This window comes from Lagenorhynchus albirostris, chromosome X (genome assembly GCF_949774975.1).
Source record: "Lagenorhynchus albirostris chromosome X, mLagAlb1.1, whole genome shotgun sequence".
Classification (NCBI taxonomy): domain Eukaryota; kingdom Metazoa; phylum Chordata; class Mammalia; order Artiodactyla; family Delphinidae; genus Lagenorhynchus; species Lagenorhynchus albirostris.
Genome location: NC_083116.1, coordinates 119,585,409 through 119,608,862, shown reverse-complemented (window position 1 = coordinate 119,608,862; position 23,454 = coordinate 119,585,409). Strand labels below are relative to the sequence as shown.

The window sequence follows — 23,454 nt, the reverse complement described above, 5'->3', positions numbered from 1 at the left end:
CAGGTGACCGCCCAGTCCGAGGAAGCCGATTGGCCGCGTCTTTACCAAGAGGGGTGGTCCGAACCGGAAGCCAGGCCACGTGACCCGGAAGCGGCCGCTGCCGGGGCCGGCGCGCCTGCGCACTCCTGAGTGTGCCACCGGGACGCGCGCGCAGCAGTCTCGGCTGTTTTGTGGTGAGAAGGTAGTGTTTCGCGGTGCCCTTTGTTGACCCTGCTATGCGGGGCAGGGAAGATCTGGACTGCCAAGAACCACATTCGAGCTCGGATAACTTTCCGTGCCCCAAGAGGGTGGGACGGGGCGGTGTAATGCCTGGTGATGTTGGTGAGGGGAGAGAGGGGGTGCTGCAACTCTGAGGAAAATAAGTCAGCTCTTTCTTGGAGCTCGTGCACGCGTTTAGAGTGCTCTTTACAATTACTTTGCCTCAAAACCGTCCGGAATCCGACCCCTGCTTCCCATCGCACTGCTACAGCCCTAGACACCTTTTCGCCCCAAGCTGTGCAAGTGTCTCTTCCCGGGGCTTGCCTCGTACGTCCTCAGTGCTGCGGACCTGAGGAGTTACTGTCCGTTCTCAGCTGAAAAGCCTAGACAGCACCTCATTTCAAGATCCCGCTTCTTTCACACGGAGTCTCTCCTCTCCTCCCCCACATCCGCCTGGGTTCCAGTTAGTCTTGTCGACGACTTGCTCTGCCTGGCTTGCCCTTGCTCTCAAATGTCACAGCTCCTATGAAGCCTCACCCTCAAACCCTGTAAGAAGGAATCCCTCTTTCATCCATATGCCCATTAGCACATCTTGAATTTTCTTCATTTTGTATCCCAACCTAGTTCACTGCCTAGTATATAACACCACTAGTAAATGTGAGCTGACTGATAAGGATTATAAAATTGTAGATTTGTTTAGAACCATAGTGCTGAGCATTGTGTCTGGCACATAATGGATGTACATATTTTTTTGAATGAAAGAATGGATGAATCATCCAGTCCGACTCATCTTTTACAGATGAGGAAAGGGGAGCCCCACGGGATTAAGTGACCTTGCTTGAACAGCCACGGGTTTCTCATGTCGACTGCTATTCATTACCCCAGTCACCTCGGTTCTTACAAAGAAAGCTAGAAAATTGCTTTTGTTAAGCTATGCCCTTTTTGCAGAGGTTCCCAAACATAGTCGTCCGAATTTTTTAACGGCCCAAAGGGAAAAAGAGATGCTAAGTTTTACAGGAAGCTAAATTTAATCAATCTAAAGGAATCCTTTATTAGAGATTGTGTTCTTTTTGTGTGTGTTAAAATGTCTATAAAACTAAGATAGTATATAATAGGAATTTGGGGGCATTTTTTTAATGCCCTTCTTTGGCAAAATAAAAATATACAATACCTTCCTTTTTTTTTTTTTTCTGGAATACCTTCCCTTTTAAACGCTGCTATGCTGTTTGGAAAATTTCCTACCAACGTGTATGCTAAACGTATATACTGTAGTATTAAAGAAGTGGTCGACACAAAGCACAGAGCTGGCTTTCTGTAGGTCTTTAGGCCCCCTGCCCAAATTTCAGCAACGGGACCAATCCTGCCCCAGAGGCACATGTTAATGCCCCATTTCTCCCTTACTACACAAAACAGATGCCATTAGCCAGTCAAAGATATATCTAATACGATGTAATGAAAACTCGCCCTCTGAATCCAAATGCTGCTTTTCTCTTTTTCTGTACAAAACTCATGTCCTCAAGGTTCCTGAGATAACTACCTCCAAGTTTAAGCTCATTGGTTATGCTCCTGATGTTGGTCTGTGGTTCTGAAAACGAGGACGGGAGACTTGCTGATGACATATTGGCAGTCTCTGGTATTCCTAGCCAAGAAAAGGTGGAGGTTGGGGGGAGGGAGGGAAGGGAATTATGGGAAAAATAATTAGCAGCTGAAAGCAGCTATTACATAATCTTGGCTGCTTATTAATTTAGCAGAAGGAATGGCTTATTAAATTCTAATAGCAACAGCACAACTGCAAACAACCTAGCAATTAACGGTGCAGGGCCCATTATTTTGTTAATATGTTCTCTTCTTTTGGCAAGTGTATAAGAACAAAATTTATAGAAGCAGATGGTCTTTTTCAGTAGATTATAGATGGTTTATTTCCCAGTCTTAGTATTAAGAGCTTATTGTGCATTCACCGTGAAAGACAAAAGAAGCACTGTTATTGTCTTTGTTGGTAATTAACTGTTTGACTTTGATTCCCACAATTTCCAAATTGTGGGCTTTGTTATATAGCTGATTCTTCTCACCTGGTATCTTCTTCATCTGTCATGTTAATAGGGTCTCTTTTTTTAGTCCTTTGCTTTTGTTATCTGGGTGGTCCTGATTTCTTGGTTGTTATTGATTGATGGTGCAAAAATTATTTTTTATGAAAAACTAAAAATCAGATTTTATACTTTTTTTTTTGATACAGGAAACATTTATTACAGTACCGTTTCTCATGGAACAAGAACACGTAGTTTCATGGTGCACGGCTGCCAGATGTTTCCCAGGTTTCAATGTCCCAGGTAGATAAAGGAAAATTCGGCAAGGTCAGAAGAGAGAAGAACAGATTTATCATGAAATAGGAATGGTAACTGTGTCCCAAGTGTACAGAAGGGGAAGAATTGAAGTCTTTCTGGTAACCTGCCTTTGCTTTTATTTATGTTTTTATAGAGATATAATTGACATATAACACTAGTTTCAGGTGTACAACATAATGGTTCGATATTTATATATATATTACAAAATGATCAGAGTAAGTCTATTTAACATCACTTGTTTCTTAAACAACAACAAAAAAAGTGCCTAGCTTTTATTTGTGCTAAATGCAAGAGGTGAGGGTAAAGTAGAGATTCTACCTTTTAACAGTAAAATTTTGAGACTTTAGTCTTTTATAAGTTTTCAAAAATAATTTAGTTTCCTGTTAAATGTGTGATGGCTATATGCTTTTATCTCCTCTCCCTCTCAAAATGACATTAAATGAAAAAAAAGAAGAGGAATGTTTAAAGTATAGACCCACATGGACAATAAGGGAGGGGACAGTAGCGTGAGGATGTCAACGAGGATGTCAGGGTACACTATTGGCTCATGATTAAACACTGACGATTTAAGAAAAAATTGTAGTATATTTATCTTGAGAATATGGAGGACAGACGTGAGGGGATGTTGAAATAATGCTAAATCCTCATGTGGTAACAGGAAGAAAATAGATACGATCCAACGTGAATCAAGAAATAGAATTATTAGCATATTCTTTCAATACCAAGAAGTAAATTCCAGATGCAATGAAGACTTTCTTTCCAGAGACAGAATCTTGAGGTAGGATGTAATAAAGGTTATTATTACATTTTATTTTACTGTAGGTTTTACTTAGATAATTTTTAAAAATATTGTAATGAAGTAGATAAAAATTCTTCTGTTAGTGCTAACACTGTATTAAGGATTTGTACAGTGTTCCTTTAGCCAGTCTATATATTATATAAAATTTATTAAATAAAAATGTCTTGTAATGAAATTCAGTGCTGAATCATTGTAGAAGATCACAGTAAGTGTAAAAAAGATGCTCAGAGTTTGTGAATTTGCATCTTCTAAGATAAAGTTGTTCCAAGGAGAAAACTGGCCTAAAATAATGAGGATTTGTGAACCAAATCATTTCAAATAGATAGAGCTGTCACTGCTGAAGTCCTCAACAATGAGCTAAAGGGAAATGTGGAACATACGTTCTTTCTTGACGCCTGTTTCCATAGCTTTGAATAAAATGCAGGAGAATGACTCTTCTCCTTTTAATATTGGGTTAAAGCAGTGATTCTCAAGCTGGGCAATTTTATCCCCCACCAGGGAACACTTGGCAGTGTCTGGAGACATTTGGGTTGTCACAGTGGGGCGGGGGGCGGGGGTGGGGGAAGAGTTGGTGATGGGGCTGCAATGTACAGAATAGCTTCCATGACAGAGAATTATCCAGCCCAAAATGTCAATAGTGCCGAGGTTGAGAAACCCTGAGTTAGTCACTGAAAAGGTTAACATGCAGCAATGGAGATATTTTATAGACATTTCAAGAAATGGAACAAGCACTTATCTTCATATGTTTGTTTTTCTCTCGGAGGGGTTGGAGTTGGAGGCATTCTTAATGTTTGATAGGTAAAATCCTTAACTGCTGAAAAGACTGGCCACATACATGAGGCAGTCAGTATTCATCAAAGTAACTAGAATAAACTATCCAAACGGGATTTTTTTTCAAAGTGATTCTGGAATATTAGTGGAAGTTATTTAAAACCGGGATCCATGAGATGACTATTCCATCCATTCATTCATTCACTTTTTTTTGGCTGTTTTGGGTCTTTGTTGCTGCGCGTGGGCTTTCTCTAGTTGGGGCGAGCGGGGGCGAGCGGGGGCTCCTCTTTGTTGCGGTGTGTGGGCTTCTCATTGCGGTGGCTTCTCTCATTGTGGAGCATGGGCTCTGGGCACATGGGCTTCAGTAGTTGTGGCCTCAGGGTCTAGAGCGCAGGCTCAGTAGTTGTGGCGCACGGGCTTAGTTGTTCTGCGGCATGTGGGATCTTCCTGGACCAGGACTCAAATCCGTGTCCCCTGCATTGGCAGGCGGATTCTTAACCACTGCGCCACCAGGGAAGTCCCAGTTCATTCATTTATTAACATAAATGTTTATTATGTGTTTGCTCTCTGCTGGGCACTGTGGTAGGTAATGGTGATACAAAGATGAGTAAGATGTTGACTCTGTCCTAAAGCTCCAAAACTATTTCTCCTGACACAAAATTCCATGTCTTTTGGCAACAAACTCTGGATGGTCAGGGGAGCAGTCACCAAACATATGAATACATTTTCTTTTAGGAAACCCCTAGAGATGCTTCATAGAACCTTAGATGTCTGTGACTGACACCTTTGGACCTATGACCTCCTATTTGCCCTAATGACCTCCCAGGGCTCTTAGCAGTCTTTTCATTCTGTCAGTTTTCCACAATACTCTTAATTCACAGCAGTATTACAGAGAGATTTGCTATGTTTTCAACAAAACAGTTTCAAATAATTATCTTTTGACCTGGTCCTTAAAATGAGATGTTTCAGCAGTAATCTAACTCAACTAGACTAGTGGTTCTAGGATATTCTTTAGGGGTCTTGTGAAAACACAAGATGGCTGGGCCCCACCACCAGAGTTTCTGATTTAGCACGTCTGACATGAGGCCTGATAATTGCATTTCTTTTTTCTTCTTTTTTTTAATTGAGATATAGTTGTTTTACAATGTTGTGTTAGTTTCTGGTATACAACAAAGTGATTCAGAATATATACATTCTTTTTCAGATTCTTTTTCATTGTAGGTATTGTTTATCTGTTTTATACATAGTAGTGCCTATCTGTTAATCCCGAGTTCCTAATTTATCCCTTCCCCCACTTTTCCCCTTTGGTAACCATAAGTTTGTTTTCTATACCTGTGAGCCTGTTTCTGTTTTGTAAATAAGTTCATTTGTATCATTTTTCTAGATTCCACATATATATGATATATGATATTTGTGTTTCTCTGTCCGACTTACTTCACTTAGCATGATAATCTCTAGGTCCATCCATGTTGCTGCAAATGGCATTATTTCATTCTTTCTTATGGCTGAGTAATATTCTAGTGTGTGTGTGTGTGTGTGTGTGTGTGTGTGTGTGTGTGTATTTATATACATATACACCACATCTTCTTTATCCATTTGTCTATCAACGGACACAGGTTATTTCCGTGTCTTGGCTATTGTTAATAGTGCTGCTATGAACATAAGGGTGCATGTATCTTTTCAAATTAGAGTTTTTGTCTTTTCTGGATATATGCCCAGGAGTGGGATTGCTGGTCATATGGTAGCTCTATTTTTAGTTTTTTAAGGAACCTCCATACTGTTCTCCATAGTGGCTGCACCAACTTACATTCCCACTAACAGTGTAAGAGGGTTCCCTTTTCTGCACACCTTCTCCAGCATTTGTCATTTGTAGACTTTTTAATGATGGCCATTCTGACCAGTGTGAGGTGGTAGCTCATTGTAGTTTTGATTTGCATTTCTCTAATAATTAGCGATGTTGAGCATCTTTTCATGTGCCTGTTGTCCATCTGTATGGCTTCTTTGGAGAAATGTTTATTTACGTCTTCTGTCCATTTTTTTATTGGGTTGTTTGTTTTTTTTGATACTGAGCTATATGAGCTGTTTGTATATTTTGGAAATTAATCTCTTGTTTGTCACATCTTTTGCAAATATTTTCTCCATTTCCATAGGTTTTCTTTTCATTTTGTTGATGGTTTCCTTTACTGTGCAAAAGCTTCTAAGTTTAATTAGGCCCCATTTGTTTATTTTTGCTCTTATTTCTTTTCCATCGGGAGACTGACCTAAAAAAACATTGCTATGGTTTATGTCAGAGAATGTTTTGCCTATGTTTTCTTCTAGGAGTTTTGTGGTGAGAGTTGTATTTCTAAGAAGTTCCCAGGTGGTGCTGATGTTGCTGGTCTTGAGACCACACTTTGAGAACCACTGCTCTATACCAAAAAAAGCTATGACATATAACAGGAAAGTTCTCAAAGCCAGTAATTGTGATATATAACTTTCCCAGACAAATGATCTAGAGGAAACTTGAGATCTGAATTTTTTTATTGCTGACCTCATTAAGTCTGATACCATTGGGAGAGTAATAGTCTTAGTTATATGAACCTGAAGTTCAGTCTCTATGCACAACCCATAGTGGCTTCTGATCATGGTGTGCCCTGTACAAACTAATGTACTGTAGTAGTCTAAGTTAGAGATTAGAGTACTTAGAGAAACTTGAAGTTTGCACCATAAAAGTCAGATGCTTACGTGATGAATATTACTACTCTAAAATTTTTTCCAACTACTTATGCCAAGTAGGAATCACCTCTGAATACTTTGTTAGCGATTATAGACATGAGGTGGAAAGGAGAGAGTTGAGAGGGACCAGGTAGACAGAATCCATATCCCTGGATAAAGCAGAAACCACTACGTAGTAATCAAAATCTGCCCTTTCTCTTCCATGACATGCGGCTAGACCCTGTTCCTCAGCCACCTGTGCAGTTAGGTGTGCCCATGGAGCTGAGATCAGGCTATGAAGTGTGGATGGAAGTGCTGTCAGTCTGGGCCCAGAAAACCCTCCACAGGAAAGCCTCTTCCCTCCCTCCCTCCTCAACACTGCTTTTGCTCTCTGGATGTTGACACTTCGAGGTGTCCTTGGAAGTAGGGTTTTGAGGATGGCTGAGTCTGTCAGCCTGGGTTCCTGAATGACTGCGTGGAGCAGACACACATACCACTACCACCATCATCATTCCTACCACCAATTTTACTTTAAGTGAATGAGAAATAACTTTGTATTAAGCCAGTCATTTTTCCGGGTTCATCTGTTAAAACTGCTAGTATTACTGGCCATCCTTGCAAGCTGTTACACACTTCCTTACGAAGAGAAGGAGCCATAGTGATGGGTAGAGCAGTGCATTTTCAAGTGGCTAGCTCTTTGTCTCGATTCTAAACCTGCTTTTTGTGCTCCTCCATGTGTCTCCTTTCTGTTGAAATTTAAAGAGAATCCTCATACGGTCTGAGTCCAGAATTTAAAACTACTCATCTATCAAAGGGGCAGGAAAGACTGATTTGAGATTTTTCATTAGCTTTACATTCCTGTGGCAAAACATAGCATTTGTACCAGGCAGTAGATAATGCAAAATTTAAAAAATCATGTGGATGAAAGAGCCAAGGAAATGGGGGTTACGGGGGGAGCATATTCTGGCTAACTATCCCTAATTGTCAAAAGTGCATGATGTTGTCAGTTTCTTAGAACCAAGAAACCAAAGATGACAGTTGATTTATGATCAGATTATATGCTTGTCTTCTAAATAATATAGGACAAAGTTAAAACATTTATCCTAAAGCACTATTTAGAATACACAGACATTTTAATTGAATGATTTGAAAAACTTTTAGAAATAATGCACACATTTTAAATATAACAAATACATAAAATAATAGATGTTTAAAAGTGATTTCACTCAAAAACTTCATTTTACAAATAAGGAAATTAAGCCCCAGAGAAGTAAACAAATTGCTCAATATCATACTACTTCATTAGTGGTAGATGAGGAACTAAGAGCCTTGTGTTCTGTCTCCAGCCAGTGTTTTCCCACCATAGTCCACTGTCTGTTGCCCATAAACTACTAGCCCATTATCTTTAGACAAAAACAAACAAATAAACTGAAAAACCACACACCCACAGCCCCTCAAAACATAAATTCTTCATTTCTTTCTCTTATCTCTCAGCCTGGTACTAAAGTATTTGTGTCTCCACTAGTGGACTGAAACCCTTGTGATCTCCAGGATTGGGATAGTATTTTACTAATCTTTCTATCACAGAATCTAATCCAATACTTGGCATAGAGTAGACGCTCAGAAAATGTTACTTTGAAATGTTAATTACTTTGACGCCAAAAGAAAAATTAATAAGCCCCTGTCTCATTGCTTCTTGAGTGTTAGCAGTTTTTCTGCTCCCCTCCCACTACCATAGCATACGAAGTAATCTCCTCCTTTCCATCCCCACTAATGTTGCCCTAGGTCAGACCAACAAACTGGACTTTCTGTCTCAGCCCCTCCCCTCCATCTGATCCCATTACTACAATTCCTTCTGCATGTGGCCACCTGAGTGTTTTTTCTGAAACATAAATCCAATAGAGATTAGACCCTCTGCTTAGAATGTTTCAGTTTCTTTATTACTTCAATTTGTATGCCTATGTCTGGGCCAGGTACTCATTGGGTACTGGGGATAAAATAGAGAACAACTTAGACATGGAACCTTCTGCCAGGTGCATATGGTATTAGGGCAGGAGGGCACAGTTTACAATTGGCATTCCCAATACAGTAACGTAAGTGTTTCAAAAGGAGGAAGGCCAGGGTGCTAAGGGACCATATAGGAGAGGGCCTAATCCAGAGTTTCGGTGATCGTGATAGGTGGTAGAGTCTGAGAAGGGTTCCTGGAGGACACAGACTTTAGGCCAAAATTGAAAAACAAAACAAAACAAGTGAGTTGGGCAAGAGTGTTCCGCACAGGGAGAGTAGCATGTACAAAGATAAAGAGATGAGTGTGTGACTCTCTTAAGGACCTGAATAGAAGGTCAGTGTGGTCGGAGAGTACCTGAGTAAAGATAAGTCTGCAGAGAATAAGAGGACCAGGTTATACAGGACCTTTTAACAAGATTAAAACATTTGGGCTTTATATAAAGATATTGGGAGACACTGAAGGATTTTAAGCAAAGGCAGCGCCATTATTGGATTTGAGTTTTAGAGTTTCAGAAAAATCACTCAGGGTGAAATGTGGTTAACTGCAGGATATACTGTAGTCCGAGTTTAGTTGAAGATAAAATAAACCGTTCTAACTAATATGAACAAAAGCAGTCTAAATATGATTGGAAGAGCAAAATCTAGGCTGAGTTTCCAGGAAAACCTTCCAGAATAACACTGCAGAACTTGACTGCCAGGGAGCCACTGTGTCTGCCATGATCAGTGAGCTGGAATGCTAAGAAGCTGTCTTCATAACTGCTGGCTTCAAGCCTATACATCCTCTGCTGTGATCAAGAAATCAGGAATCTGCTGCCAGCAAAGTGGATGCCATGGGTGCTCCTTCTTTTCACTCATGTGGCTAGAGACTGGACATTGGACTCCCTCTACAACTGCCACTGAAAGCCAGATGCTTCCATAACCATGCTCATCAGCAGAAATAGGAGAGGTGAGGCCCCCTTTTCATGATCTATCACTTCCCCCTTCCAAATCTCGCATAGGTACACCTGATTGTTGGAATCTACATCACAACCAGAAGCCTGGCTATGGAATGTAGTTTTTTGTTTTCTGGGAGGAACACTGCAGCAGGTTGGAATGTATTTATATATTTTTACTAAATTTACTTATTTATTTATTTATTTTTGGCTGCATTGGGTCTTTGTTGCTGCATGTGGGCTTTCTCTCGTTGCAGCGAGCGGGGGCTACTCTTTGTCGCGGTGCGCGGGCTTCTCATTGCGGTGGCTTCTCTTGCTGCGGAGCATGGGCTCTAGGCACGCGGGCTTCAGTAGTTGTGGCTTGCGAGCTCAGTAGTTGTGGCTCACGGGCTCTAGAGCGCAGGCTCAGTAGTTGTGGCGCACGGGCTTAGTTGCTCCGCCGCACGTGGGATCTTCCCAGACCAGGGCTCGAACCCGCGTCCCCTGCATTGGCAGGTGGATTCTTAACCACTCTGCCACCAGGGGAGTCCCGAGGTTTGTATTTAAAGAGGCGGAAAGAGAGAGAGCTGGAGGGGGGGTGTGGCATCAAGTTGGAGGTGCTGCTGTTGCTTAAGGAGGGAGAGACAAGCTAGGAGTCAATAGAGAGGAAGAGGTTGAAGATATGGGGGAAAGGAGTTAAATACTCAGTCCTACAAGGACACTGAGTAGTGAGGAGGTGATGTAAGCCAGACACACTAGAGGCTAAATAAGAAAAGGGGCATTTCTTCCATTTTGCTCAGACCAGTGAATGGTGGGGGAGGAAGAAAGGATGTAGGCAAGCACATAGTTTGGTGCTAGGGAAGCAGCTTCTTCCTCTCTGACATAGAGGCAGAGGGAAGATTATCTGCTGGGCATGAAGAGGGAGGTGGAGATGGGTTGAGAAACATGAAGCAGGTTTCTCCTAGAAACCTTGGAGAACTGGAGAGAGGCTTCTGGCGCAATATGAACGGATCACTGAGGGCACTGAGTGTACAGTGGAGACTAGAAATGTGGCTGGGTCGTTCTGGAATTAGGTGCATTGGTGGAGGGTTGAGATTTGCCAGACGGCTGAGATAGAAGGATGAGACACCAAAGTAGTGGAATTCAAGCCAGACAAGGAGAGCTGTGGTGGTGAAAGCAGGGAGTTTCAGGGCAGGAGGGAGGTGGTGGATGCTGATATGATGGAGCAGAAGGAGGCAAAGTGATGAGGTCGAGGAAGAGGAGAACCCTACGCCCACCAGGGCCAGATTAGAATTAGAGCCAGCTGGAAGTGTTGGGAGTCGTGTTCTGAGAGGGACCTGTGACATTGTTTCAGAGGTGGGGAAGTGGGAGGTTGGGTGGGGAATGCAACAAATAAGGGCGGAGTGATGGCCTAGTAGAAAGGAGGGGAAGGTCACTGGAGCAGAGAAGATCCAGGAAGGGACTTGCTTGGGTGTTGAGTAGTAGGTCATCTATGTGGATGTCAGAGTCATTTGGGATGGTAGCAGGACCTGATGGAAAAGGTGACAGTGACTCAGTTGCTAAAGACTCCAAAGAAAGAGGGAGTGGTATATAATGGCAGCAGGAGGAGTAGGGTGTGATTTAAAAAAAAAAAAAGGTTTATTGAGATGTAATTCACATGCCACACAGTTCACCCATTTATAGTTCAATGGCTTTTAGTGTATTCACAGAGTTTGCAACCATCACCACAGTCAATTTCAGAACATTTTCCTCACTCCAAAAAGAAACCCCACACACCTTAGTCATCACTTCCAATCTCCCGAACACTCCCCCCACCCCCCAGCCCCTGGCAGCCACTGATACGCTTTCTTTTTTGTTTGGTTTTTTGTTTTTTGTGGGGTTTTCTTTGGCCGCAGGGTAAAGCTTGAGGGATCTTAGTTCCCAGACCAGGGACTGAACCTGGGCCACGGCAGGGAAAGCGCAGAGTCCTAACCACTGGACCACCAGGGAATTCCCCTACTGATCTGCTTTCTGTCTATAGATTTACCTATTCTGGCCATTCTGTATAAATGGAAGCATATCATAGGTGGTCCTTTGTATATGGCTTCCTTCACTTAGCATAGTGCTTTCAAGGTTCATCATCCATGTTGTAGCAGGCATCGGAATTTCATTTCAGAGCACTATTTTAATGGCTGGAAAGAACCTCAGAAGAGTTTAGGGGAGGATGCAAGGCAAACACTTCCCTTGTACACCAAGTCAGCTCTGGTCATTGACATTCAGTGCCAAAATTGTTGTAAAGTACGTCTTGTCCTTTTCTTGGGAGTATCTAAAATAAGTCAATATTAAATGCTCATGCTTGCTTCTTCCCTCCCCATCCCCAGCAGTAAACATAACTGAAAGCCTTGCTTAATGACAAAAACTGAGTCAGTCATTGTTGCTTCATGTTAACTACTTGCCTAAGAAACATATTCATCTTATAGAGGAGATAATGAGCAAAACTGGCAATGCCCTAATAAGCTCTAAATTAAGCCTACATAATGTTGAACAAAATATAAGAATCAGCAAAAAAATTTTTTTCTACTTATTGATCATTAGTGTTAATGAGAACAGCAGCAAGTGACTTTGTTCCTGTTCACTTAGAAAGTATGAAAACAAGGTAAGCCAGCAATTAGGAAGGTTAATGTGAGGATTCAGTTTTCATCCTGATAATGGAATAATTTATTTTCTAGCCTATTAACCTCAGAAGCCCTCGACGGCTTTATCTTCTCTGGTCTTTGGCTAATTTTTTTTCAACCATGTTAGTAACAGAAACTGCGAAAATGGGATCAGGGCCTACTAAAAGCAATAAAACCGAATAAATGCATCAACTTCCAGGAAATGTCAATTACAAATAAGCAGAAGGGCCTGTTGTCTGTATGAAGGGACTAGAGCCTCTTATTAATAATAGTGGAGGAAGTAATCCAAGAGACTAAATGTGCTGGTGAGAGAGGCTAAGTCTCTCTAAGGAGCTCAGAATGTAAAGGACACATAAAAACCTGGGAAGAGGGAGGTAGCAATCAAAGACTCAAACCACAAGAACAGCACAGAGCTGTAACACTAATGCAAGAAAGACCAGCTAGAGAGAACCAAGGCTTGCTGAAGTATATTTGAATTTGAAGGTTCACTGCTGCAGTGGAATCTCTTTTGTTTGCCCAGCATCCTTCACTCCTTCTAAAAACAGTACCCCCATTCTTCAGGGAAACTGTTCTCTCCCCCTACCACCATCACTCCCATTCCAAGGATGTAAGCTAAAAGAATGCAAGTCTTCAGGTTGGGACAAATCATATCTGAGAATATGAAAACAATTTTTTAAAGAGATCCTTAAAATATCATTTGTAATCTATTTTTCCCATAGATTAGAAATAGAAGTGCTTCCTGAAGACAGGAGATGGGCAAATGTCTTGGTTTTCAAAAATGGGGAGAAGGTAGATGATGCAAATGTTAACGGGGATTTCAATATTGATTCTCTATTAAGAATATCAAATGGGTGGTGTGTGAACTCCCAGAGAGAGGGGAGGTGATCCTTAAAGAAGCCAGCACGAATTCACTGAGAAGAGACAGCCTGACAGACAGGCTTTGGTTTCTTTTGTTATATGTTTATTAGGCTAGTAGGTCAAAGGAATCCTGCAGACATAGCGTTTCTGTGCTTCTGCAAGGCATTTTTCAAACACTTTCATGACATCCTTGCTGAGAAGATGGAGAAACTGGATGGGTGATAGGATAATTTAGCAGCATAATCATTCTATCCTAAGAATGCTGATTAATGGATCTCTGTCAAATCTGGCAAATTTTGTTGAAGATCTGTTTCAACCAGGGTTCCTTTCCTAGCATGGTCCTTTTTAAGTAACCTGGATATGGGCTAAGTGGACCTGGGTATCAGTGTATAGAGAACAAGAGTCTGGGAGGGAGTGTGAATAAATCAGATGACAAAGCAGATTCCAAACTGGCATTGGCCCAGGGATGATGTATCAGCTAGTATCTTTTGCAAAAAGGCAGGATAAATATGTAAATAAATGCAGAAGTGGTCATCTCTGTTAAAATGAAATTTAAATAGGACAAGTTTTAGTGTTCTATCCTTGGAACCAAAGTTAAGGATATAAGGAGAACTTGCTAAATAGCAGCATGTAGAAAAGAAGACTTGGGGATGTTAGTAGCCTGAAGGCAATAAGAGCCAAGAGCATGATAAGGCTATAAAACAAAAGAAGAAAAAAGAACCCAAAGGAATCTTGGGCTGTTTAATTAGAAATATAGCCATAGTATTCTGACTGTTCTTTGCTTTTGATAATCAATCTTACTATACTTTGATTTATTATGTTCAATTCTGGGAAATATATTTCATGAGGGACATAGACCAACTTCAACTCCTTCATAGGAGTCATATCATAGAGTGCTATAAATCATGGCATATGAGCAACAGCTGAAATGAGTGAGGATGGTTAGCTTGGGAGTAAAATATTTAGGGGCAAAAGGATGGCTCTCTTACAGCATCAAAAGAGATGGGACATAAGACAGAATTCTGTTTCGTTCCAAGAGGAAAATGAGCATCAACAGATGAAAGTTACTGGGGTGGTAGATTTCAGATAAAATATAAACAAGTAACTACTAATAATTAGGAGTCGAATCAAAGTAGGTGAGCGCCCAGTTGTTGGAGATGTTCAAACAAATGACATGGCAGTGGGGACTCCTTTGCTATGTGAAGGGCTGGACACTCAGAACCTTAAGGCTTTTTTCAATTTGGGGATCCAGAAAACCCCACTGCAAGGGCAGCTGTTGTTCTGGGATTTGTGGGTATGCGTATTGGTGTTGTTTCTCTCCATCTTAAACAGAAAGGAAATGTTTCCTGATTTATATGTCAGAAGTCTAGAATAGTCAGGCACAAATGGGCTAGAAGGCCAGTGTCTGGAATTTGCTTTGGATCTACCCCATAATGCCCAACACACAGGGACTCAACGAAGAGGGTCTTTTCTTGAAGCTTCTCTGTGTTTCTCATGAAGATGCTTTCTTATTTTATATCTCATTTATATTCATGATTTAGCCTTGAATTGAGGCGATTTCTCTCCTTCAAGTGCTTTCTTTTTGCTTTTGGATATCTCCTAAGTTAAGAGTGAAGAATCATGTGTTTTTACTGCTAAGGAAACTGCACCTCCCTACTATGATTTCCATCATTGCAAATTCACATTAAGTAAAAATACTTTCCTAATTCTTATCCTAGTCTCTCTCCAATAGGACTTTGATTTGGAAGGTACTTGACGTTTGCCACAAAAGCTGGAAGAGCTTTTCAGGGCAACATACAAACCATAAAACTTGCCCTTCCAAGCCAGACAGACTCAGGCTTTAAATCCTGGCTTTTCTGGGTACCATAGTCAGCTTGCTTAATCTTTCAGAACGGTAGTTTCCTCATCTCTTAAATGAGGTTATTAATATATGTATATTTCAGGTAGTTATTTTGAAGATGAAATAAAGTATGCTAATAACCTATCATAATGCTTAGTTCATAGTAGGTATACCATGGAATGTGAATATTATTATTAATTCATCACACAGTAATTTTCCGATAATCCTCAGCTTCCCTTAAAGTAATGATCAAATTTAATTTCTTAACACTATAATGTTTCTATTTTAAAAAATTTAGTGCCAGTTGTCTGTTTCTTTCCCTAACATAATCATTTAACTATAGCTAAAATGTCCTAACTTCCTAATTATTTATAGTTTGTGAAAAAAAAATTTGTGTGATGGTAACCAAGTCCAAGGCATGTCTTTATTATTAGCCTCAACTTTTTCCACAACCCATTCTGTAGGAAGAAGCTATAGTTTTCCCAAAATGCCTTGCCCAGAGCAAAGCAGTTGCAGGGTTCCTGCCTCTGTAGCCTGTCCTAACCAAGCCCAGGGCACTGATTGTTTCCTTCCTGTACTTTGCAGAAAAATTGGCCTCCTCTGTTTGATTTGAAGTCATGAGTCTGGATCACAGTGAGCAGTACACTCTGCTTAATGAATCATTAGTAGAACAGAGAAAAGAACAGACTCAATTACCTGCTGGGTTGGTTACCCAGCCTTTCCCTGAACACTGCCCTGCTCCAGCCTACACTGAAACACGGAGGCTTTTGTATAGCAATGACTCCCTCACCAGTAGTGCTGTCTGTTGAACCTAAGACCCGTATTCTACATTCTTGATTGAGTTTAATCTGACTTGGCAGCTTTCTTAAGTACTACAGCCATCTGCAAGCAGGAATAATGAGGGCTTTGTACAAACAGCATAGCTGCTGGGCTCCAGGCCTCCTTTCCCCTTTCTGTCTTCTTGACCACATGCTCCATCACCTGCAGGTGTCAAACTGTGTGCAGTGGCCTTTCAGGGTCAGGCCCTTGGGGCTTGCTCAGGAGGTGATAAGCCCAAGAACTAAGGGGAAGAGAGTGGGGGCAGATGAACAATAAACAAATAATCAGGTGATGATAAGTGCTACCCTTGTCTCCCCTGCCTCTGGGGCTCCAGCCTCAGAATATTCAAGTTCTTTGAATGAGCTGTGTTCTCTCCCACCTCAATGATGACTTCGAACACCTGTAGAAACCTTCCTTGGCCTTCAGAAAACCTCAGCCTTTTTCACCTCTTCAGTGAGGACTCCTTGACATTCCCTAGATCGTGGCCTCTCCTATGACCTACTCTGACTAGTCCGGAGGCCACTTACAAGCAGGAACCATGTCTTTTCATTTTACGTAGCTCAGAGACTTAACACGGTGCCTGGCTTATAAAGATTGCTCAATAACTCCTGGTTGATGGACTGAACAGGTCAGGGGAGAGTTGAAGGCCAATCTTGATTTATTAAATAAATAATACTGAGCCCCCATGATATCGCAGGAGAGGCAGACAACCCAAATATAAACACATAAATCTGTCAGGTGGCGAGGTGGGGGAAGAGAGTGACGGGGGAGACACACAATAAGCAGATAAACAAATAGGTCAGAAGGTGGTAAACAGTGAGAGAGAAAAATGAGAGAGGGGTCTTGGGGGTCGCTATTTCAGATAGACTGGTCAGGGGAGGCCTCTCTGACAAAGTGATATTTGAGCACAGAGTTGAAGAAAGTGAGGGAATGAACCAGTGGAACCTGGGGCATAAGCTTTCCAGGCAGAGAGGGCAGAGAGTGCCAAATCTTAGAGCTTGGCATGAGGACGCGTGCCATATCTGATGTAAGGAATTGGAAGGAGACTAGTGTGACTGGAGTAAAGTGAGTGAAGAGGAGAGTAGTGAGAGGTGAGATAAAAACAAGAAGAAGACCACCACCACCACCACCACCACCACACAAGGTACAGCGTGGATTGGCTGTAAGTGCTAGAATTTGGGCCCAGGTGAATGTGATAAACCATCAGAGAAAACTTACAAATGAGACCCTGAATGCCTGTGGTTGGGAAGGAGGAGAAAAACCAGAGGAATGGAGGGGCGTGGGGGGGGTGTCCTAATTCTGAAAAAGGAGACAGTGCCAAAAATAACAGCCTAGTGTACTTGATGTTACTCCCGGGTGATTACAGTACTCAAAGAATGATTTGTAAGCACCCACACAGGAACTTAGTGAGCTGTAAGAGCTAGGATAGTGGGGGTCACAAAGAATATCACATAAGTTATCAGATTTCCTTTTACTCGTACCTTCACGAATGATATTAGGCCGGTTGATCAAAGTAATGTGGTACAAATAGTGTACAGAGATTTCTGCAAAGTATTTGGCAAGGTCTTGTACCCTCCTAGACAAGATGGATGGACATGCTCTGAATGGTCACCCTGTTAGATGGCTTTGTTCTTTTTTATTATTATTATTTTTTATTGTGGTGGTAAAATACACTTTGTTCTTTTTTATTATTATTTTTGTGTGGTAAAATACACATCATATAAAATTTACTATTTTAATCATTTTGAAGTATACAGTTCAGGGGTATTAAGTACATTCACAATCTTGTGCAACTATCACCACTATCTAGTTCCAGAACTTTTTCATCACCCCAAAAGGAAACCCCCATTCTCATACTCCATTTTACCCTACCCCCATTCCTGGGCAATCACTAATCTGCTTTCTGTGTCTGTGGATTTGCTTATTCTGGTTGTTTTGTATAAATGGAATCATATAATATGCAGCCTTTTTTGTCTGCCTTCTTTTACCTAGCATAATGTTTTCAAAGTTCATCCATGTTGTGGCCTGTATCAGTACTTCATTCCTTTTTTTTTTTTTTCTTTTTTTCCTACTTTTTGGCTGCACCATGCGGCATGCAGGATCTTAGTTCCCCAACCAGGGCTCGAACCTGTGCCCCCTGCAGTGGAAGTGTGGAGTGTTAACCACTGGACCACCAGTAACGTTCTTCATTCCTTTTTATAGCTGCCTAATGTTTCATTTTATGGATATACCAGATTTTGTTCACCATTCATCAGTTGATGGAAATTAGGGTTGTTTCCACCATTGGGCTATTGTGAATAGTACTACTCTGAACATTTGTGAACAATTTTTGTTTGAAGACCTGTTCTTAATTCTTTTGGGTATATACCTAGGAGAGGAATTGCTGGGCCATATGGTAATTCTGTCCTTACCCTTTTGAGGAACTACTGAACTGTTTTCCACAGCAGCTGCTCTTTCCATGGGAAGTGTTGGGGGCAGGGTACAGTTGGAAGCACCAAGGGTTGGCTCCAGGAGGACTCTGCTCCACTGTGCCTCTAGAGAAGTTGAGAAGGGCAAGAGGCACTGGATCGGGAGCACATCATCAGGAATTAGGAGAACTTGGATTAATGGTCAGTGGAATGGCCTTGCTGAAGCGAGGCTCATCCTTATCTAGGACGTGAGGCACCTGGAATTTGCACACCATAAATCTTTCTCAGCTGAATACCTTGAGGTTCTTCCTGTGAGAGCCTGTCGCTAGGCTCCCTGAGGGAAGGCCCAGGCCCGTCCAGCAGACCATCCGTCTCTCTTGAGATGGCAAACTGATCAAATTTTCAGATGACACCCAAGTGGAAGGGATACCAAATTTAGAATCAGGGTTTTAAAAGATTGAAGCAAACCAGAAAGATGAGTTAAAACCTAACCAGATAATATTTGTGATTTTTTTTGTGTGTGTGTGAGTAACATCAGTGAGTCAGATGGGTCACCTGTGGAAAAAAACCAGAGATTTTCTAGGCCGGTTAACACATTAATATATATATATATTTTTTTTTAACCCGGGATTAATTTTAAGGATTTAGTTTTTCCTTCAAAGAGTAACAAAAGCTAGAAAGAATAAATGCCTGCTTAAGGAAAATCAACATGAAAATAGCTACTAGTGCTCTTAACAAGAAACCAGAGGCTACCCAGGTAGCCTACTAAGGAATGCACTAAAATTGCCTGGATGTATTTCCAACATCCCATAACAGATCAATGTTAAAATTTCAATAATACATCTCCTTCTATTTAAATCGGCAAACTCAAAAACCACTGGTTACCAAATATTTTGCTTGATGTACTGATCTCTCTCCTCCTCTGTTAGGAGCAGCTTTCACTGAGCACCTTCCCCTCCAGGTGCCACACATAATGCAGTTAAGGAACGGAGTGAGGCAGATAGCTAGTGGGAAGCAGCCGCATAGCACAGGGAGATCAGCTTTGTGACCGCCTGGAGGGGTGGGAGGGAGGGAGACGCAAGAGGGAAGAGATATGGGAACATATGTATATGTATAACTGATTCACTTTGTTATAAAGCAGAAACTAACACACCATTGTAAAGCAATTATACCCCAAAAATTAAAAAAATTAAAAAAAAAAGGAACAGAGTGAGTACATGAGGGTGGGAGTGGGGGTAGAAAAAGTACAATTTAGACACCAAATCAGAAACCGTATTATTCCAGAGTCAACTTCCACACCATTAATTTTTTAAAACCTCAAAATCTATCAAAATGCTTATATAATATTTTTCATCTTCAATATCATGAGAGAACCAAAGAACAAGCCAATTACTTTCTAAAAAATTTATGAAAAAGTAAATCATAGAATTCCATTCAATTTTCAACTGCGTATAATATTTATGAGTCCACAAATTGCAGATGAAAAATAAGAAAAAGGTAATAAAAGTGATTTGTTTCCAGCTGGGAAACATGCATTAGAAAATTCGAATCTACTCTTGCAAAGTCTTGTTCACCAGATTTTCTCCTGGGGGCCTGGGCATAATACTTACAGATTTTCAGATAAAGAATGCCTCCTAAGGCTTGACTTTTCACAACTGACTTAATTTTGACAGTTTTAGCTGATATTGAAGGACCTAACTCTTAGCCAGACGCAGAAAAAACTACATGAAGTGACATAGGAATATCCGTGCCCCGGTCCAGTTCCAGTCACCACCATTTATAACATTCACCAGATTTAAACTTAAATCTTTTGTCTTGCACTGTTCCTTCAACATGCAAACAGCAGTAGGAGAAAGGGAGCTGATAAATAAAACATCCGAGAATATTATAGTTTCCAAGTGTTGAAAGAAAACTCATCTGAACGTTACAGCAGACATGATTTTAAAGCAATATTTGCTGTTTGAAAACACAAACAAGTATTCTGTGGTAGTGTTTAAACTTAAGTTAACTGATTACTCAAAACTTTTCAGACTCACAAATTCATGTATCAAAAATATGTCTACCCTAGCAAAGAGAAAAGCAGGAATTGTTCCAAAACCCAGAGTAAAATGTAAATGCCTCATCTGGATAAGATGACATCCTCATGAACAACAATCATAAAATGCAAGTCACTGTGGGGCCGTTGGATGATTCTAAAACAACTAAACTGAGTCTCAGACAGTCCTCAGATAGGAAACACCAAAATTGCAGTCTCTATTAATTTCAGTACAATCCATTTCAAACACTTTTTTTTTTTTCTTGAAGTCACTTGCAGACTAGCATGTTAGTGTTTGGTAAGTTATAAAAATAAGTGCATATGAGGGCAGTCATTCCCAATAGATAGCATTTTTGGAATGCTGCTAATAAATAATCACCTCTGAGATAAAAATCTGCCTCAAAGAAGATGTGAATGCATTTCGAGTTTTTCCAGAAAACTGATTTCCATTTACAATCCAAAAGCCAATGGTAAAGAGGAAAAGTCCCCCCCAAAAATGTTGAAAAGATCATTACAGGCACTTCCCTGGTAGTCCAGTGGTTAAGACTCCGCACTTCCAAGACAGGGGGCGCGGGTTCAATCCCTGGTCGGGGGACTAAGATCCCACATGCTTCACAGCACAGCCAAAAAAAAAAAAACAAAAACAAAAGAGCGTTACATCTTCCCACTTCCCCAAGATAAATGTCATATTAATTTAGCACAGGAAAACGGATGAATATATGTACTTTTTACATTTTACTATTTTGCAGTCTATCCTAAGCATGCAGTAATAATTAGCGTCATGATCAGGAACACTACTACTGTCTTAATTAATATGTGAACATGTCCCTACTATTATTATCAAAAATAAAAATGTTAGACTACAGACTGAGCCCAACCCACTGGTCTCCCCATTTTGACACGGAATGTTCCAGTAGGGATTGGTGGCTAAAACAGGAATTGTTATGTATTTGGGGAACTATGACTATACTGAGAAGGTCAAATATGCAGTCACTAGCAAATCCAGCTTCTCTTTGGAGTCCAATGGATTAAGAAAAAAAAACTGTAAGTTCAAGGCTTCAGTTGTGGATGTTAGAGCTTAGACATTTTAAGCAATCTTCTAGATTTTCTTGAAAAGTAAATATAAACCTAAAAGTAAAGGTAAGTATAAAACTAAAAGAACCTTACCTACATGGTTTATGTGGTACCTCTCATATAAACTTAAAACCTCTAATCTTGTTTTTAAGGAAATGCTTTAAAATTCCTTAAAATACTAATAATAGAAATCCAACCAGCAGTAAAAAGGTCCAAATTGTAGAGAAAAAGATTGCAGTTCTACTGAAAAGGAGACCTACTTTCTGTGAAGAAAAGTACAAGGTAGCCAGCCCTGACTCAGCACAGATGGGACAATAATAGCTTAAATTGAATTCTTCTACTGCAGGATTATCCATTTCATTAAGGATTTAGACTCAGAGAGAGAGCTGTGCATTTTTGCTCATTCTTATTCTCAAAATAATAATATCCTTTCCTTGAGCCAGTCAATTTTATTTAAAGTTTTCTATAGCTAAGACTGCTGTAAGCTCTAATACCCAGCAGAATCTATTGTATGTTGCAAAGAAATGGCAAAGGTGTATTACATTTTGTGGTGCAATCCCAATGATCTCCCCCTTTCTGTCTCATTTTTATTTCACTTACAGGAAGACAGAAAAAATGTTGAACTTCTCCATTATCCCTAGTCTGTGACCCATGTTAAATTGTATTTATCTCAGTGAAAAATGTTTCCACAACACACATTTTTAACATATAATTTTACATGATGGAGCATGAATGACTATTCACAATAGAAGTTAAAAAAACACACTAACATTGTTGCACTAATTGCTTGAGCATCCGCTGTATAAAACAATAGAATTATTTCTAATATTTGCTTGAATTGGCCATTTTTCTTATGAAGAACCCACTAGCAGACTCAGAATCAGCAGAGTGCATGCATACAGGGAAAAATTAATCTATGCCTGTCTTTATTATGATAATGGCGTACTTTTCTCTTAAGAAATGAAAGAGAATTGTATCTATCTCCAACCCCCCTTGTGATGGTGTTAGGAAATATTCTCCTTTAGTGATCAAAATGAGAGTGTTTGTGAAAGCTCTTTGTAAGCTATAAAGTAATATTCAAATATAAGTTAGTATCATTGTCGGCCTAATGCTTATTTATATCTGAGGCTAAAATGAAGCGCCTAGAGGTTATTCTAGTCTGATTCTCCCAAAGCAGATCCTGAGACTAGGTTTCAGGTACAGGGAGTAAACTAGGGGGGTGATCCCAGGATCACCAGGAAGCATAAAGTGAGGGAGTGGGGGACCTTTAGGCAGGCGAGGGAGAAGTCAGCAAAAAGGGTGAGTTGTGAGTAATTATAACTGTGTGCACATGAAGCTCAAGGGAACTGAGCATCCTCTGAATCGTCCCACTGAGGATGGGAAGCAGAGGTGTTTAGCCACAGGCTTCTGTCCCTCATTGGTTAAGGGCTGCTCCCTGGGGATGATAAATCCGTGACACTTCCTAGACGCCCTGCACAGCTGAGCCAGCTCTGAAGGTGCTAGTGAAGCCTTGGGTCAGAGGTGGAGAGAGATGGGTGGCTGCTGGAGGTACGGAGCCGTCAGCAGGTACAAGGCTGTCTTTCCCAGCAGCTGCAGGTGAACCCAGGCCCAGCCAAGGGCACATGGGGCAGGGCATTTGCAGTGTGTACTGAGAACACAACCATCATACAGAGTCTCAGAAGCAAAGTCAAGAGCAGGCTTCCGGGATCTGATTTGTGCTGTCTATCTTGGTCCCAGGCCTATCATAAGCACTTTGCATGGGTGAAGCATCCTAGGTGAGATTACCCTGAGTTTCCTTTAATACTGTGTATTGGTGCCACTATTAGCTATTTTTAATTGTTGAGATTGAAGTGCTGTCCAGCCTCTGCTAGGTTTCATGAAATTTATTGATATGGTTTGTGAGGCAGTACGTTCTAGTACAATTTGTTCTGAGCTTGGGTTTTCATTAGAATCATCCAAGAAACTTTGAAGGAAAATACTGAGCCCCCCCCCCATTTAAAATAAGAATCTCTAGGAGTGGGTCCAAGGTCTTGGGGTGCGCGTG

At 40.8% G+C, this 23,454-nt stretch overlaps 1 long non-coding RNA gene across 1 annotated transcript in view; it reads left to right on the top strand.

Moving 5' to 3' along the window:
- Positions 1 to 143: 143 nt before the first annotated feature.
- Positions 144 to 23,454, top strand: part of LOC132513412 (uncharacterized) — a 37,119-nt gene continuing 13,808 nt past the window's right edge. The window contains exons 1-3 of the long non-coding RNA XR_009538464.1: positions 144 to 287; positions 2,432 to 2,638; positions 3,199 to 3,318. This is a non-coding gene — a long non-coding RNA (uncharacterized LOC132513412). The remainder of the gene's footprint in view (positions 288 to 2,431; positions 2,639 to 3,198; positions 3,319 to 23,454) is intronic.